Source organism: Passer montanus, unplaced genomic scaffold, assembly GCF_014805655.1.
Source record: "Passer montanus isolate IOZ18808 unplaced genomic scaffold, ASM1480565v1 scaffold6, whole genome shotgun sequence".
NCBI lineage: Eukaryota > Metazoa > Chordata > Aves > Passeriformes > Passeridae > Passer > Passer montanus.
This window is the reverse complement of record NW_024371037.1, coordinates 15,923,479-15,943,096: the sequence shown is the minus strand read 5'-3', so window position 1 is coordinate 15,943,096 and position 19,618 is coordinate 15,923,479. Positions and strand designations below refer to the sequence as shown.

Genomic DNA, 19,618 nt, shown 5'->3' with positions numbered 1-19,618 from the left:
AATATAGAACAATAGAATTCAGATACTCAAAATTTGACTATAATAGCTACATAGAAACAGTAGTAGAGTTTACAAAAATATATAGCAAATGAGACAAGAAATATGAAGATCTCTGTGGTACTTACATCTTTGCAATTAGCAAAAGGGCACAAGAAAAATATTCACAGAAGGGACTAGTTAAGTCACATTTACCACAAAGCTTAATAAATCAAGAATAAACCATATCCAGTGTAAGGCAAAGAGCATATCAATCTAAGAAATGAGTCTGTTTTCCCTTTCAGGACAGAAGTTTAATCAGTTCAGAGGCAAAACATTGAGCTGTGTTTTTCCTTGTAAAAAGCACATATACATACACATTTGTTTGAACTCAGCTGAAGGCCCATGTACTCCTAACAGTTTAGACAAACTTCCTCAATGCGAAATTGTTTGTAACACATAGAAATGTGTGCAGCACACTCCACACACCTATTCATATTTTCTTGATAACAAAACAAAGAAGTTGGAGTGGAGTTGTGTAAATCTCAAGGTTTTTCCTTAAAAAGCAATACAATGCTGGAATTCAGAGCCTGAGCATTATAGTCCTCTGAAGACCATTTCCAGTCTTCAAGACAGTAATATTTTTCATAGTGTACAAAACAACTCTGGAATGTGTGCATTTTTCTAAAGCCTTTAAAGACACCTCTTTTAATTATTTTCATTGAAGTCTTAAACTATTATCTCCCCATGCATAGGTATGCATAGACTATGCAAACACTTGTTATACATAACCTTTCACATACAGCCCAACTGACTTCAAAGAGGAGTAAATGGATTTGAACTCCATTCAAGTTTTATTTAGCTAGGTCCTTTCCCAGTCAATAGCTGCAGATGAAACAGCCACTACATCCTGGGATGACTAGGTTTAATTATGATTTTTTTTCTCTGCAGATTCTTCTCCAAACACACTTTCCAATACTTCTCTTACTTCTCAAAATATTACCAGATAATAGTGAGGTGTTTCTGAGGGGAAGTTGTTATTGTAATCTGATTCAGGCATAAAATTTATTTTCTATACAATCCCAGCATTATTACTTCATTTTCATTATATTTTGCAATTTGAATATTAAACATGGAATTTGGGTTTGTCCTTTTTCTTTTCTTCCCTTGAAGCTAAACATTGTGAAATTCATCAGTCAATAAAACGTGTATATGAAAAAAAGAAACACTGTTTCAACAGAGTTGAAACCAACTCTGCCCTAATGAGCTTCAAATAAATCTGTATGGCTTTTATGTATAGAAAAAGTATGGGTTGTTTCTTTCCTTTTTCCCTAGTATAACTTATTGATTCTAAAACCATGTCTGTAAAATGTCACATGCATTTATTGCACCCTTACATGATGAAAGAAGCATATGATTGAAAAACGTATTAAGTTTGTGCCTGTGTATATCAGGAAATGGTAGAAAGTATGCAGATGATAGTGCCTGTGGAATGACATTTCAATGCACAAAGTTTTTTTATTTGGCCTTTGTAGGGAAAAGTGTGACTGGCCCCTGCATAATAAAGATGACTGTTAAAAGATGCAGCACTGATAAATCTTGAAGTTTTAGGAAGATAAAAAACACAGTAATAGAATGTACCTGTTCAGATTTCCAGAGCAAGTATCAGAGAGCAAAAAGATGAAGTAAAGAGTGCTGCTTTCATCTTCAAAATGTGAGTAAAGCTATAGCTCCTCTGCAAAACAAAACAGGATTTTGAGGTGGGAGCACATGAGGTGTTATCTAGCTCTGGTTATTTGAGTCTTTCAGTTGGCTCTAGCTTCTATCTGTTCTGCATCAGACCCAAACCTGCAGTGTAGGGTTAGTCTTGAATACATTTCCAGTGCATATACATAACAAAAGAGCTATTATTACTATCCATGACAGCTGCGAATATTTTAAATGGTACATTAACACAAAGTACTATTTAATTTCCACTGATCAAAAAAAAGCATAACATTTTTCTAGCACCATCCCTAAATAAGACTACCTTTTTCATATGCCAGTTCACAGATTTTTTTACAACCATTAAAAGGAAAAAAAAGTAGAAATGCAAAGCTGATATACAAATTCTGAATGAAAGTTAATAAAATGTTTTCTAATACAGGCTTCTTTATTCATATTTCTAGAAAAGACAGGGTGGGCATTCCACACCTTACACATAAGTACAATAACAGAGTAGAAATGCAATAACAATTAATGCAAAAATCTGATTTTGAATGATGGCAAAGTTTTAAGTACTTTGATATTTTTCACACCCCACATTTGAACATGTAGGTAAGTGGTGGTTTCTAACAAGTGGATGATGTTTAGGTATCTACCTCCTGCAAAATAAAGCATGAGTGCTCACTGAAGTTTAAAAACAAAAGGCTCCCTTGAATTTCATTTGGATTTGATAATAACTCTCATGTAGAAGGCTGTCCCACAAAAACAAAGATAAAACCTTTTTAAAACAGAACAGGTACTCTAACAATTGAATTGTTCTCAGATATAAAATTAATAGATTGAAACTTTGCACTTAGAATATTTATACTGTCATACTGAATTTGTACTATTAGAAAAGCCAAACACAGAGCTACAATATAGCTCTTAATAAGAATACTTGACCAAAACTGTGACCAGAACACCGTAAGAAAACATAAATACAAAACCAAACAAACGAGAACTCTTGTCATATAAAGTTGCATGCCTTCTGTGATCCAGGAAAAAATACATAAAACAAAGCACCTCCTTTGAGGCACATAGGACAAAAAACACATGTAAAGCTAAAGTAAAACTTCAGCAGATTTAAGGTTAAGACTGAGTGATTACTCATTACTTAGTGCTAAGCAGATGTATTTCAGACCAGTGGCAGAATCACCTAATGTAAATTTTTCTTTTATGAATGCTCTGGTTCATCCTGATTTCTTAAAATATCAAGAAAAACAATTTTCAGGAACAATGGAATATACTACATCTCTCTGCATTTTTCATTGTTATAGGTTGCTTCTAAGCAAGTTTTGGAAAAGTGCATTTTCTGAGCCTTGAGTCACTCATGTTCACCCTCTGCAACACTTCTATATCATTCACTGAAATTCACTGTATTTTGGCTTCTGCATGAGGAATGTGTCTGAAGCTCATTGGAACATATGTTAATGCAGATACTGTGGAATTATTTAGTGCCTTGTTTATTTGGTGATTATAATAAAAACATATTTACAAGTTAACACAGTTTGAAAGAAAATCTTTACAAACAGTATCTTCCTCTAAAAACCTAAGAGAGCAAAACAGGACAATATCCTATGTCAATAATGATTATGTAATATCAAAAATCACTCAAAATTGTGAAAATTACTTAGCCATTGTACTTATGTTGACATAAATGGAAAAAAAGGTTGTACTTAGGCCTCCCTCATAATCACATAAGGAAAAATAACTTACCATTACATAGTTCACATTCCTAATATATGTAAAAGTCTTTACGATAACCTATGCACACCTACACCTCACTTCAATAATTTTTTTTGTCGGTTAACAGAGCAAAGTGATGGTTTATTAACTTCAATATATCCTACATACCTGCTCTGATGTGAAATAATGTCCTATCACCCTGCCATGTGCTGCCACATAACTACAAAATCATTGGTAATTGCCAATAAAGCACTTGAAATAAAGTACTTATTTAAGCACAACAAAGATGGCTATAGGGCATATTTGCATCTTGGGACTGACATAAAATGGCTCCCTAACAATTCGAGATAGAGTCTTTATCCCTATCAATCACAAAGAAAAGATGCATTTTATTAACAAAGTATTATCCAAAATAGAATTGTTCCAGGATATTACACTTCACAGAAGAATTTGCATACAGATAAATATAATAGAATTTAATATAATAATTAGTCGTAGATTTTTGTTTTATCTGAATATCAATGCTGAGGAGCTGAAAGTGAAAAATATGCAGCCTTTCTGAATTACAATGTTCATTTTATAAATCGCCTAATGTATCCAGCACAGGAAACACAGAGCAGAGAGATGTACTAAGTCTTTGAAAGTCTACATCAGCTCTTCATTTTTGTAACATATTTCTACTCCAGTATGAGTTGATTGGTTTGTATCAAGTTGATTGACACATTTAATTCCTCATTTTTTGAGAATTCTTGCTTTTTCACAGATTCCACTGTATTTATTCTTTTATCTTAATGATGACTTTTTCATTATGTGTATTTGTGATGTACCAATACTATTAAGTACACACCTGAAAACTTTTAATTATAATTATTATATGTCTGACATCTCTTCCAATCAAGGCAATGACTTGGGTTTCTGGTGACCTGGACCCATTCTCTCATTCTGCATCAAACTTGTCTTGTATTTTTAGACAAGACTTTCATCTCTCAATTCCACATAGAGCTTAATTGCGTGCATATATCTATTTGTATTTCAAACAAAACATTTAGGCTCAAGACCTTCACAAGCTGGTTGTTGATTACAGTTGTCTAATGTCTGTAGAGGAAAGACAGTCACTTCAGGAAAACCTAAAGTCTACATATCCGCCTCCAAAGTGACAATTTCTCCTGCTTACAGTACATTTTGTTAGTACTTGTATTTTTAGCAGCCAAGGAACATGAGAGCATTTTCTTCAAAATAGAACAATTTTATCAAGATCAACTGACGTCTTCCTGAATGGTCTCAGAATTAAAACTCTCTCCTGAAAGAGAACAAGTGTTGGCTAGAATCTTCTTGCACAGAAAGCAAACTTAAACATTAAGAAATGTCCCAATTATTGTCCACACACCTAAAAAAGGAACTATACATGTCACTTAACAAAACCAACAGTGTGGCACACTATTTAACATGTAAACTCTAAAATGTAGAACAGTCCAGACTTTAAAAATTTCCTCATGTTGTTTACATAATATACCCAATGGGAGCAAAACATCCAGCATAATAAAAGCTGGGGCATTTCTGACCACGCTAAAAGCAGAACTTTAGCTCTATAAGCCAATTAGGAAAAGAAATTTAAGAGCCCTCACTATTGTACGGTAGTTCTTTGAGGTTCTGATTACTAGAGTTTATATGTATGCTTATTTTTATTATCATATACCAAGCTTACATATGAAACTTGTACTCCTTTCTCTATCAAACTTTATTGTAGTGAATTAAAGGATGATGAGATCTGGTCAAACACATCTCCAATGCAAATAGCAAAGACCATTTTCTCCAACTATAAAAACTTCACAGTTTAAGTGCCTCTCTCTCTGCATATATTTAAATATATATATATATATAAAATTGGTGTTGTCATCTTTGTTCTGGCCATTAATATATTGTCCATCAGCTTCTTCTTTCTTTCCTCATTCGTTTTTCAGTGGGAGCCTATGTATTCTACTCAATGAAAGGTCTCTAACACTGTATTATTTTTGCCCTTTGAAGCTGCCTTTTGCACAGATCACAGTCACAACTTACTTAACCTATCTGCATTTTTAAAGCGTTTATCACAGTGGCACTGCCACCAGAGTGGCACAGAGAGTGGTGTCAACGATTAAAAAAACAGCAGGCGGGCTGTCTGCAGGTAGGCAGGGGAATCTATGTCCTCAGAATACTGTACGACCATGAAGTTTCTCTTGAACAAACAAGGGCAACATAAAAAAAAATAAGGTTCTGCATAAAACTTTCCAAAATGACAGTGGTAGTGGGGAATCCCAAATTTCACATTTTTTGTAATGCATTTATTTTCCCTTATTCATAAAAAAATCGGTGCTTTGTTTATACAAATAACCTTACCCCAGTGGGGGAAAGGTTATTTCAAAAACATCTCTCTCACAAAATTAAATGAGATAAAATCAAAATTAAAGTAAAATAAATTAAAATCTACAAAAAACATGCAAACTTCCTCACAACCCCCCCCCCTCCAAAAATCATAAAACTCCCATTTTTTTAATGCAACTTGTTTTAGTGATATGTGAAACCATTGCAGATTAAAGTTAATACTCCCTTTTTGAAAAAATATTCCCCTTTGTCTTCAGTACTATCTTGGCAATATCAATGCCAATCATATTTTTAAATGCAAGTCAATGAAGCCTAGTAGCACTGTTAATTTGTTGACTGCATGCTAGCAACAGTCCCTCTGTAGTTCATCCCACATTATTTTTCCTAGGCAAAGAAATATATACTCCTGATTATTCTGAATACAACAGATTCCGTCTTCAGTGGGCCAAGTGGAAATCCAATATTCAAGTCATTCTACTGGAAAAGTATGACATTTTGATTTTGAAAATCTGGAATAAAAATGCAGCAAGAATCCATTCTTTTTATATATTGCAAATGAAAGAAGCAATCTGTAAAAAAAGTCCCGTATTCATCCTGAAATGTACTGATTTACTGGAAAAATTGAGATCAATGCTGGCTTTGGTGTTACACATCATTTAGCTGAAACTATACATGCAAAGTCCACAGATTCAGAACTAATCAATGCCTGTTTGCATCTTGTAGCATGATCAAGTCCTTCTTTAAAAGACACACACAGAGAAAGAGGAGCAGACTAGAACCTTTCTGTGCCAAAGTAGAATTCACTCATAAAGAAGAAAAAAAAAATTGCCCTGAACAAAACAGGAAAGCATTCTGAGAGATTAGCATTGCATACAAAACATTTCTTGAAGACTTGATTTCTTCACCACATTGATCTTATTTAAACAGTCTCGTATTTCTCAAATATTTTAGTATTTGCACTCACAATGCCAGGATCTCTCAGGAGGCCTCAGCTGAGATTTGGCACCACATCATAACAAGGTCACCTTTTAGTCTCATGACCAGAGCTTTTGGTTTACCCTCATTGACCCTGCCTGCACTATATTCTGAGTTAAGTCATGCAAGGAGGTGGAAAGGATTATGCAAGAAAATGTGGGCAGGCTCAGTAACATGTATAACCTTATGCACTTCTTAGAAAAGAAGCACTCGACTCTCCCCTCTCTGCATGGTTTGCATATCTCTGTGGTGTTCAGTTGTCATTTTCTTTCTGCCCTTTTCTAGTCAGGCCAGACACAAATCCTGTGCTTTCACACAAAATTAAAGGCATCTTTCTTTTCTACTGTATGGCACAGTCACAGGCATTTTAGAGAACTATTTGTGGCTTGCTGACACCCTGAAGCACTTTTTCCAATAGCCATTCTCACCTCAGCTGACCAGCACAGAGCAACATGCCATTTCTGGAGAAGAACTACCATGCCAGAAAGCTTTCAACTGTGAAATCATTGAACAGATATAGGAAACAATATAGCCAACTGGGAAAAACTGCTGGGTTTTATTTGAAAAAAAATTATACACACAGAACTTCAGGGATATTTAATAGTTGATACTTTCTTCATTAAGCAGTGTGAATAAACACTAGATGTAATTTTTATTCTCTGTAACAGTTTTCTTACTCTTTAATTTGTTTCCTGGCACCCAGCATATACCGAGTTCCTTCTTTACAGTTATCAAATTCGATGTTTCCCACTAGAAATACAGATGCATGAGCCTCTCCAAAACACTGCTGGCCAACAGAGTAGTATGAGCGCAGCCACAGCTATAATGAAGAAAGCACAGCAGCAAAGTTGTTTTTTACCTTAAACAATCAGATCCGGAATCAAATTAGGGAGGAATATCAAAAGGAGCTAATAATAAGGGCCAGAGGAGAGAAATATCTACCATAAACCTTTTTTCTTTCCCTCAATTTCAGAAGTCTTAAATATAGGGCAGGGGGATAAAGAGGGTAGAAAACCAACCAAACTAAAATATGTAAAACTTTTCACAGATTCTTTTAATAGCAGTTTCCAACAATTAAACAGTATGAAACTTGGGCTGTGGATTTATTTTTTTGCCAATGTCTGAGACAAAAGTTATATGAAACATTAATGTTGGTACAAAAGTAGTCGAAAATAAAAATTGAATTAAATAGGTAAACAAACAAAATCAATATGATTTTAAAACCTGGTGAATAAATTCTCCAGTTTCATTCTCTATTTGATGCATGTCTGTCTCATCTGTGCATGCAAATGTTAAAAGAAGCTGCTCTAGAAAAAAAAAATCTTACAATTGTTTAGGTTTGAATGAGGACTCAGAAATTGTTTTTTAAATCAACCAGTTATTTAATGAATCCCAATTTTAAATAGGTAAACAAACAAAATCAATATGATTTTAAAACCTGGTGAATAAATTCTCCAGTTTCATTCTCTATTTGATGCATGTCTGTCTCATATGTGCATGCAAATGTTAAAAGAAGCTTCTCTAGAAAAAAAAATCTTAAAATTGTTTAGGTTTCAATGAGGACTCAGAAATTGTTTTTTAAATCAACCTGTTATTTAATGAATCCCAATGTCTCAGTGTTCAACTCATGCCATCCTAAAGAAAATACTTATTTTCAGAAACTGTAGAAAACACATTCTGCAAAGTAACATGGTATAATTAGAATGTAAGGCAATAGAAATATGATTCCATGTAAGCAAGACACTAAGTATTTCAAAATTACCTCTTAAATCAGAAATCATTAAGTAGCAATGATGCCCATTTCACTTTCCAATTTCACAACTGAAATTTTTATTTTAAGAATATATATGAAACTTTATCTTGACAATGCAAATGAAGAATAGGATCAGAGTATTTCCTATCCAATACATTGTTTTATATGTACCAAAACAAATTTAAGCATGTTATGTAGTAATTTAAGCATGGTATGTAGTATTTTTTGAAATATGAGCAACAAGGAAAATAAAGCACAGAAACATTGAAAATTATGTTAAAAGGTATAAAAGCAAATCAAAACCAGATTTATTTCAGTTATGTTCTACATAAGCCGAGCAATAACTCTACATCCTACAAAACCTGCTGCAGGACTTCAAGTACAAAAGTGTTTGCTGCTACCTGACCAGAACAATTAATGATCCATCAAAAATGGCATGGAAGTAAATTTTATACTAACAGGAAACACACTGAACCACCCACAGTTGCCTGAATCTAGACAAATGCTGTACCAAGGCATGCTGTACCATAGCATGGCTTAAGTACAATTTTCCTACTTGCATGGTATGCCTGGGACAAATACAGCCTGAGGTTTCCAACAACAGACATGTTGTTATTATGGCAACTGCACAGGGTAATAAAAGAAACCTTGTGAAAACCACATGTGACAAAAGTTGAAAGGAAAGTCACAGTAAATAATTATTCCCCTGAATCTGGGCCTATCGCTATTCTTTTAATTACTTTCATGACTGCTTGTTATTCTGTAGGTTGCAATAATTCTACAATGAAATTATTCTTACTAACAGGCATGCACATCATGTTAAATGCTGAAATGAGAAATTTGTAAAGCAAGCATGAGGCTTGAAGGATGTAGTGACATTTCATTATTATATAATTATAGCATCAGTCCATTATCCTTAATGGACTTCATCCTCACTTACAGGGCATGGGTGGGAAAATGGTTGCTATTCATAAATATGGTGAGATGATCAAAAACTGAAAAAAGTTATATATGCCTTTGAGACTTCCAAGACGAATTTTATCCTAATACCTGTTTAAACAGGTAAGGCATTTCTGATTTTTGATAGAGAGATATGGAAATTTGATACAAGAGAAATCAAGGAGAAAATAAATCAATAAAGAGCAGGAGACAAAAAGATTAAAATAAGTACAAATAATTTATCAGGAAATGTGCTGATGTAACAACAGGTAGCTTTGTGGCAATGTTAATGCATTGCAAATAACTTTTATAACTTGTAATGCTTTCAACACTTCTTTCTGACATCTCCTCCCAAAAAGACTGTCTATAGAAATCTAGCACTTCTAATGCTGGACATACCTTTTCAGTTCTGAACAGGCAGAATCACGTCTGTACTGCTCATACTGTACAACAAAAGAAAAGATTAACAAGTGGCAAAATGCCAGTACTTAGTCACTTCTAAATCAGGTTACAGGTTAAGAAAAATCCTCTTTCCAGTTCACTATAGAGTCAAACATATTTCAGAAATAATAGTGCTCGGCATGAAAAAATAAGCAAGCAGTGCTTTCAAAGCATGTTCAGACACTGTCCTCATAAGAAATGAGGAAATATTGGGAATAAGCCTTCGTGTGATAGAACACCTCTCCCTTGCCTGCCTTTTTGAGATTCCATAATAAGGTATCTCACAAACCAAGATCTAGCTCACTGGTTTAAAATTACCCTCAGATTCATCAGCAGTGTTTTTTGCGTGATGCCCTATTACATGTGGCTACCAGGACACAGACATATGGACAGTTTTTCATACAGAAAAATATTTTCAACTTCTTAGATGTTGTGGGTAGCAGGGAACGAAGGACGAGGACTTTATATGTAGCTAAAAACCTACATTTCCCATGTAACATAACGAAATTAATGCATACCTACTTTTCTGTGAACTTAAGTCTGAATTGCCCTTCAGCAACCTGCTAGAAATTAAATGTTCCCTAAGAATAGATATCAACTGTTACCCCAGGTTTTAGAAGTAATTTGGTGTTTCATCAGATATAGATGCAAGAACTAATGAAGCTGCATTTCTGTTACTGTTCTGTTTCACTGTGGTATGTATAATGCTTCTATTTGGGAAGGACTTGTAATTTCTCGTCAAATTTTCTCTTTCAATCCTACAATACCTGCCAAATATGAGCCTTACAGCATGATTTGATTACACAAGGGCTAGAAGCACTATTTACCTCCGTTTGCACAAACTGCTTAAATTACAGTAACTTTTATTTTGGAACTTATGGTATGCTCCCATATATAAAGTTTCTGCTTTGTAAGGCTGTTTAATCAGCATTACACAATAATACTGGGCACTTGAGCCTAAAATTATGTATATCTGCATGCCATTTTCCTCTCTTACTGCTATCACACAACTAATTCAGTTGCATTATGTGGCCAGATGTTAGTACATACTGTTGATCTATATCATTCTTGCCAACTTAAAAATTAATATTATGGGATAGTTTTGAACAAATAAAATAGTTACCAAGGGACTGAAAACAATGTGTTTTATGGGAAGTTTGCAATGTATCCCCAACACTTTTTAGTGTTAGACTGTAATTAACTTTAATATTGTCATACATTATGGAAAGTTTTCCTTATAAGTCAGAGATAAAATATTAAACAAAGATTTCAAACCACTTAACTTACAGAAGTAGACACCCAAAAGCCCAGACAGCCCAAAATGGTTGTTTTACTATATCCCTATTTTAGTACAGCTATGGTCTACTTAGTGATTTAAAGTGTCTGTAATGCCATGTTTGGTTAAAATACTCTTTAAAGATTCCCAGTTTCATCAGATGGGAATTTCTCTTTTCCATTTTTTATTTCTCTACTCAATATCCTAAAGTGCCTTTTTGGTGGGCATGAAGGTGAATGAAATTTGCACAAGGTGTAATTTTGTCTTGAAAAAATAAAATTTTTCAAGTTGACTTTTAGCCTTAAGAGGAGTGATTTTAGTAACAGGGAGAAGGGTGATGGCTTTCGCTCTTGCAGCTTAAGGATTTCTGCATTTAAATAGCTAAACTTGGCTCACCATGCCCCAAAAAAGCTGGTTTTTTATCTTGTAGTCGCATCCCTTTGTCCTAATCTAGAAAACACCAATAAGAAGGGATTTTTGGCTGCTTCTCATGGAGCCTTCTTCATGATATATATCAGATAATCCATACCAGTTACCTCCTCATTTCTTTTGCCATTCAACTACATGTTTCAAGATTCCGCCTGACTTCATGTCTGCCATCACTCCCTTTAAGCAAAAGAGCCAGTCCTAAGGGGCTCAAAAAGTCTTTCCCAGGTCAGCTGTCCTAGTTTTGCTTTTCTACCTCCTTCTCTTGACCAACTGAACTCTCAGCACATACTGCTTGAGTCGCACACCACCATCAGGCACTCAGCTGAAGTTACAATGACCTCAGGCTGAAGTTATATGAACCTGCCATTTTCAGTTTAGATTAAATTTCTTTTTTTCTGATGCCCAGATTCAGATGCTTTCATTCAAGGCCTAGCCAGCAGCAGAGACGTGAGTTATGTCCTAAGTTCTAGAAGTGCTGGCTGAAGTGCACAGCCTTCCAGGGTTTTTTTTTTTCCCTTTTACTACAAACCTGGGCATCCAGGCTGCACCAGCAGGTCTCCACCTCTCCTTCCCAAGGAAGTGCAGGCTGCAAAGCAGACACACAAGCCAAACCCACCATGTTATCTAATGAGTATCAGGTTGTTTTGCAATATCACATATTGCAATCACATTTCTATCATACTCTTCTTTCACAAATACCTGGTGTTTACTGTCAGCCAGGGAAAGTGCGTCACCTTTAACGAATCTGACAGAGCGAGGGAGGGTGGAAAAATGAATTAACATTGGATACAGCCACCACAAATAGATACCCAGAATAAAGTGAAATACATGAAAAAGCTCCTCACACTCAGTCTAAAGATGATGTAATGACATTAATCACATACTCTTGCTTCTCCATGTCTGTGACATAGTAAAAACACAGTGATGCAGAGAAGGATAGTAGGTGACAACTATGTGCTATTTTTCACATAACAAGGATGATGAGCTACTCAAATAAATGATAAGGCAAATTCTTTAATGATGCAATTTTTTAGGCAAAACTATCAAGATTGAATGATATTTCATTATACTTCCCTACATAAACTTTGTGGGGGGTGGGGGGGGAGGAACCAACCAATAAACTACTACCCTTTCCTTAGGAATCCAACTCCTCAAATAATCCTAACAGCCATGTCAACATTCCTTTCTCTCAACACACACACTGTTTGTTTTCATGGTGTTTTCATGGTATTTTACCCTGCTCCCACAGGTCTGAATTTCAGAAGTTACTGTGAATTGCCCTTTTGCAGTCACTGTCAGAGCATTTCCTGATTGTATTGCAAAATCAACCATTTTGAAAAAGGGAGAGTAATTATTATTTGCAAATTTGGGAGTAAGTCCTTAGAGACAGTGACGTCTCTTGACAGAAGGCAATAGTATATTTGATGAAATATAGAACAGTTGGTTAACTACCAAGCATTGTAAATGAGTGGTTACCAAGAAAGCACTGATTTCTTCCAACAATATTCCCCATAACAAATCTCAAAAAACCAATCTCATTATCAAGTCCTAACAAGGCCTCTATTCTTCTCTCTAGGAAAAGACTCAATGATTCAGTGACACAAACACACACTAAATATTTTTCTGGGTCAAAGCTAAAAAGACCAACACGCCCAAGGACTGAATTTTAGACAGGAAAGTGACTGTGAAGTGCACCTACCCCTTGTGATTCATGTTTGCAGCTCAGCTGCATGATGGCTCAAGAGCATAACTACTGCTGTCAGGCTGATCTCATGAAAAGGAGGGGTATGTACAGGACAGCTGGCCAGCAACAGATGGGAATATGTTGTTCCATCTCACAGGTTGGTAGACTTCCTGTTGCAGCACATGCTGTCCAGAAGGAATTCTAATTCTAATGCAGCACCGGTCTTCCAAAGGACGCCTGGCTTTAAGCCACAGTCAAGTCCTAGAATTCAAAGAACTTCTTAAATTGTCTATCAACTCCTTAAACAGTTCAGTCATTTATAGTTCAGAACTGTTGACTGTGTTGAGGATTAATTAGTCGGTTCTTTTAATTACTTTTGTTTGTTTGTTTAAGGTGAAAGGTTTTATGAGCAGAACTTGATATAACTGTTGCCAGCTTAAACTTTTTTGCTCTTGAAGAAGAAAATTATTTAATTTTCTAATAACATGATAGATGCAAAAAGGTCATCATCAGTTGCAGTCTCTACAAGGATTATTGCTTTTGCTCATTCTGCTTTATGGTAGCATAGTTTTGACCACAAATTGTCTTCTAAAATACTTAAACTGCATTAAAATCAGACTGTTGTTATTGCATTTACAAGGTAATTCATTTATCTTTCATTCATTCTCTTAACTTTGTACAGATACCAAGAATTTAATTTTATTTTTTGATATTTCAAATTAAATATTACTTGAAAACAAAAAAAGTTAAACTCATTTGAAAACTTAGAGAAGCAGAAATTAACAAAACAGTTCATTCTGACCTTCTGAGTGGAAAGAAATGAATAAATGGAACATTAATGCCACTTCTCATTATCAAGGTGTCTGGAAACAACTGTAGGGAGCTCATTCCATTATGCAAACTCACCCTGTCCCAACCAGTCATTGTGTTAATGTAAAGAATTATCATATCACCTCCTAAAAATAGAGCTATTGTTGTGGATAAGGTTATCTATACCATAAAAGACAGTATTCATTTGTAGTGCTAGATTCAAACCAGGGGTTAACTTACGAGACACTAATATAAATTAATGGAAAAACAGGTTAAAGGGGATTACAAAATAGGATTTGGTTGAGAAATATTGCTGTTTTGCATTATCAACTGTGGCACTGTGTGCAAAGTGATACAACTTCACAGGGTACAAAAAGACACCTTGAGTTCCCACTTCACAGATGATGAGAATTTCTATGCAAACAATGCCTGTACAATTCTATACATATACATAAGTATTCAATAGCATAGATTTTCCTTTTCTCTTTTCAAAAGGCTTTCAAATAAAAATTATAACATATTAACAGTGATGTATAGATTCAACTCTGTAGTAAATCCTTTTTAAGCACACAAATTACAAATCAGAAAAATGGGTATGGTCTGATATTCATTAAATACCATTTCTGTATTATGTATTTCCCTTCTTTTAAACTAAAAGATCAGTTCAAAGAAATACATATACAGTCTGACATTTTGAAATGCCTCCTGACTTCAAAGAATATCTGCCTAAGAACACTCAATATTTTAGTTTCTTCCTCATTATCAACAAGTATTTCAGTATTCAAACTAAGGAAGCAATTCTTGTGAATACTTATACACAGCATTTTAGTACTTGAGCATGTTCTTACTAGACCCCACAGCAATATATTTCACTCGGCTGAGCTTTAAAGAGGGTTTTGATGAAAAAGAGGCATAACTTTGCATAATATGCTCTACAAAAAAGGCACCTGGATACACTGAGTACTCACACATGTAAAATTAATATTCAGTCTAAATGTTTACAAATATGAACCTTAAACAAAGGCAGCAAGCTAGAACTGAGTTTAAGTCACTCTCTAAGCCACTGATTTGCCCTCAGCACAAACCAGAACATTAATATTATATAGCTCTACTCAGAAAAATAAGTTGAACTTGCTGAATTAAATACTGCTAGTTTAATGTTTTCTCTTTTTCTGCAACCTCAGAGCCAACCCTTTTCCTTTTTTATGGTCCCTCTGCTCTTAAATTTGAGATCTAAGAGCATCAACAGTTTATCAACTGTCAAATATTTTAAAATTATTATTAAAAGAGTTAGAATTATTCTAACCTATTATTTTCTCTAATTTCTTCACACATGAGATATTATTGTAATTGTTTTACACCAGTGAGCTAAAATATTAATGCAAATGACAAATCATGTATCAGAGTTCAGAATCTAATGTAAAGGAACAAATATACATATATACATGCATAATTTCCATAATTCAGGTAATTGATGCATATAGTATATATAGCTTTAGCAGACATCATATACACTGACATTTTTGTGATTACTCCAATGCATTAATTATGATCTACTGTTGCTAAACATATATTAATTTGCTGCCATATAATGAAAGAATAAAAATTTAAATGGATATCTGAAGATAGAGATAGTGGAGTGTTCTGTCAGTTTTAAGAATCTTTAGAACCAAACATCACAGATGGCAATTTTATCTGCAGTTGATGACCACTTCCATTTGTCATCTCCTAGAAATTGATTCCATCAGTTTTGTATTGTTGTGAATCACCAGATGGCACTTCTCCCTACTCTTGAGACTTACCCTCTGAGCATGTAGGAGTTAGATCTGGGACAAACATTTCCAGCTGAACTGAGATGCTGTACAGATTTTGAGATCCTTACCAGTAAAGAAGCACTTGTCTTGTTTCAATCCCTCTCCTTAACTGAAAATATTCTTAAATTAGTTGCTGTAGACAAGCTATGTCTACAGAAGTGGAAAAAAAAAAGTATTAAACCCCTACACACACTTTTGTCAACACATATCCACTGCCCTGATCAGGGACATTTTTTAAAGAATTCTTTCACATTCTCCATAAGACTATATTTAAAGCTGCACTTCTAGCTTGAATAAAATAATATTGACAAAGCAAAATAAAAATGTGTTGAAAAGTCTGTCCATTTCTAAGCAGCATTGTAATTTCGCAGCTTCTATTCTGGTTATGTTCTTCAAATAATTTCTCTGCCTTGTTTCCATATGCATTCCACAGGAAGAAAAAAAAATCAGAAAAGTATGCAGTCATGGCAAGAGCTCTCAGTGAAGTACAACCATGATTCATTATCATCACATACTAATGGGATATCTCAGTGGAAACAGCATAAAGCAATGTTTAAACATCAAGCAGTGATTGTTTTATAATGTCTGTAACTATACTGCACACACATCTTTCACTCTCCTGCTTTCCTCTGTTACCTGGGTCAAGAACAGTGCTTCCTTTTCTCTGGGTACTCTGGGGAGAAGAGACAGGCTGCCTTGGATTTCCACACCCCCCACTCAATTTCTTTCCTTCTGGCAGATGTTTAATGGGATAGGGAGTTGTAAATAAATTTTGTGTGAAAATCTAAAAAAAAAACCCAGGTTTTTAGGAGGAAAGTTACAGCAAAAGGAATTTTCTTCCCATTGAAACTTCAGTAAGGTTGCATGCAGCATCATGAAAAGTCATTTGTTCAAGCATGACTCCTTTACACAGGGACTTGAGGACCTCTCTACTATTACCCTGTAGCAATACCTTTCTGTTATCTCCTGGTTTTGCCGACAGTCAATGCAATATTTGAGTGTTGGAGACCTACAGTACATCAGTTCTACATGAGAGTGGGACTTTGAGAATATACACTGAAGTCTCAACCACTGGAAAAAATAAAATAATACTTCTTTTTCGATCTCCCAACTAATTTTTAAAAACATTTTATGAATAATATTTCATGTACATTTATTGAGAATTGTATCATAAGCAAACACAAATGAAAAATTATAAAGAAAGGTATAAAATATCCATTGGAAAGGTTTGAGGACTCCATTGAAGAGTTTTGACTTTTTTCTTTTATAGAATTTGACCCACTTAAATCCACAGCCTTAGTGTGTGATAAGCCCTTACAATGCTTCTGACGTCAGAAGAGATGTGAAGACGACAGCCAAAACTCTGGCCTCTAAGCCACCAGCCTTCTCTGGTAAAATCAAAGACAGCTTTAAACTCAGCTTTGAGCTCAGTAAACAAAGGTTTCGACCTTTAAGCTTTGATAACAGGGATGACAAAAAAACAGTCCCCAAAATCACCAGGTTATCTCCATGAAACAAACTCAGCAAATTTTTCTTCAAAATTATGTATAATCAGCATCCTAATGCCCATGGACTATTTGCAGAACTGTTTAGGTTGGCTCTAGATTTTAAAGGCGTTGTTTTAATGAAAAAAAAACCTAATTGGAAATTACTTCTGCACTTGATTCTGAGGAATCTAATAATTTTTAAGCACATACATCTGAAATGAGGCATACAATACAGTTCTGACATTGCAAAAGATTGAAACGGAGTTACTTGTGTCAGTAAAATACACCCTCATATTGTTTGCTTTAAAGCAACTCCTTAACCTTTTTTATAAAAATCTCTGGTGTTGCAGAAGAACTGCCTGTATCAAGTGCTTAGCGAGGATGAATAACCTTCATTGCAACACTTGGTTTCATGCTGGGGGATTATGTTATTGCTTCCCTCCCAAATCCTTATGAAAATAAGATGTTTCTCATGAAGACTTGTCTTGTAAGTAAAATTGATGTTGCATTGATAAATTAGGTGTTACTTCAAAAAACACATGGTATTAATTCTTCGTATCTGACCCAAGCTACACTGATGCTTCCCCTTCTTTTAAGTTTCTCTTTAGAAACTCATCTTTGAAGTCGTTATTTTCTCAGAAATTTTGGCAACCTATATGAACAAATATTTCCTTCAAATCCATAGAGTTTGGTTATACCGGGAATTGTCACCATTCAGTTGTTAATCCTTGTTATAACCTTTCAGGACTAGACAGAATATAAGAATATTTCTTCTTTGAAGTGCTTCACACTGTTTTGTCAATACATGTTAGATAATGATTAAAAAGCCAACAGCAAATACTGTGCAACATGTGCTGGTGCACTGACTTGTCTTGCATTTAATTAGTCAATTAGTTTTGCATGGATTACCACAGTAATCTGAAACTACCTATTGCTACTAAATAAAGCTAAAAGGATATAGAAAAACAGCACATTACCTGGCAGAGAGCGGCTGTCCAAGACAATAATAGGAACTTGAGAGATACAGAGCCTTTGTTCAGTTTGAACATTTAAAGACTCTTTGGAGACCTGATTGGCTGATTATCACACATGTTGTTTGGACAGTTTATTTTGTGTGACCAATTGCCAAACCAACAAGCATCTCAAATTACTGAGGCGCAAGAGGTTATGGTGAAACTCAACAATCAGAACACAATCCCTCAGAAGGATATCCTTGGTTTATTAACATTCCATCACCTGTTTAGGGTTTCTTTCACAGCTCCTTTGTCTGACATGAAAGATTTTTCCTTAACAACCTCTGTTCAGTTTCAACATTCTATTTAGGTGTTATATATAGCCATTTAAATGAGTGCTAATGTCTGGAGACACCTTAGCATAGTTTGTGTATAATGCTCTAGGAGTTCAGCAATATATGATGAGGATGGTTGGGAAACTGCCTTTTGTAACACACACTAAGATCAACATTAATATTATTTTGTTTCATGAATAAAAGGTGTAATAAAAATGCTCTAAAGATCATCAGTAAAAGCTTAAAAGGAAAATTAGAGGCACTTAATGTAACCATCATGTTGCAAAAATCCAATTTTTTCTCATTTGGACAAAATTGTCCAGCCATTAACAGTAAGTGTGCAATTAACTTAGATGTTTTTAGACTGCTCAATTAACAGTGAAAGTATAAAATAAGGCTTTATACAGTAATTAGAAACTTTGTATTAATAAGGAGTGTTGCCACGAAAATATTTAAAAAGCTGTGTTTTGCTGGAGATAATGCAGAATTTTCTGTAGAGCTGCAAAAATTATTTTCTATTATTCCTTAAATTTTTTTTAAAAACACACTATTTTTGTATAGGAAAAAAAATTGAATAATCTGTAGAACTGATGATAGAATAAATATATTACAACTCTGAGCAAAATGCTTTTCTAAGTTCACATCAAATGCCCTTTCTTTGTAAATGCAAAAATGTTCTTAACTATATTGCTGGAAAACCAGGCAACAAGGTGTGTATGTCCTCACAACTGTCATTTTTTATCAGTCTCACACACTGTAGTTGCCTTGACCCAAAAAATGCTGGAAAGGATGAAATTGCCTGGCCAAAAGAAACAGAAAAACAATGGGATGACTCAGGCTGGAAAAAAAATTAAAACTTTCTCTTGTCCTAGATATTCACTAAGCAACGGATATTAAAGCCTCAAAGCTCTTAGAAGTGCTTTGGGAATTTGGCCACCTCTGGGACAGATTTCATG

General features: G+C 34.6%; 1 protein-coding gene across 3 annotated transcripts in view; it reads right to left on the bottom strand.

The window, feature by feature from the left end:
• The window catches only part of SLC16A7 (solute carrier family 16 member 7), an 81,818-nt gene that overhangs the window by 46,201 nt on the left and 15,999 nt on the right, over positions 1-19,618 (bottom strand). Inside the window, exon 2 of one of the 3 annotated variants that reach the window (XM_039726878.1) lies at positions 1,618-1,711. The exons of the other annotated variants lie outside the window; for them this stretch is intronic. The gene's annotated coding sequence lies outside the window, so the exon portion shown is untranslated. The remainder of the gene's footprint in view (positions 1-1,617; positions 1,712-19,618) is intronic. 3 annotated transcript variants of the gene reach the window in all.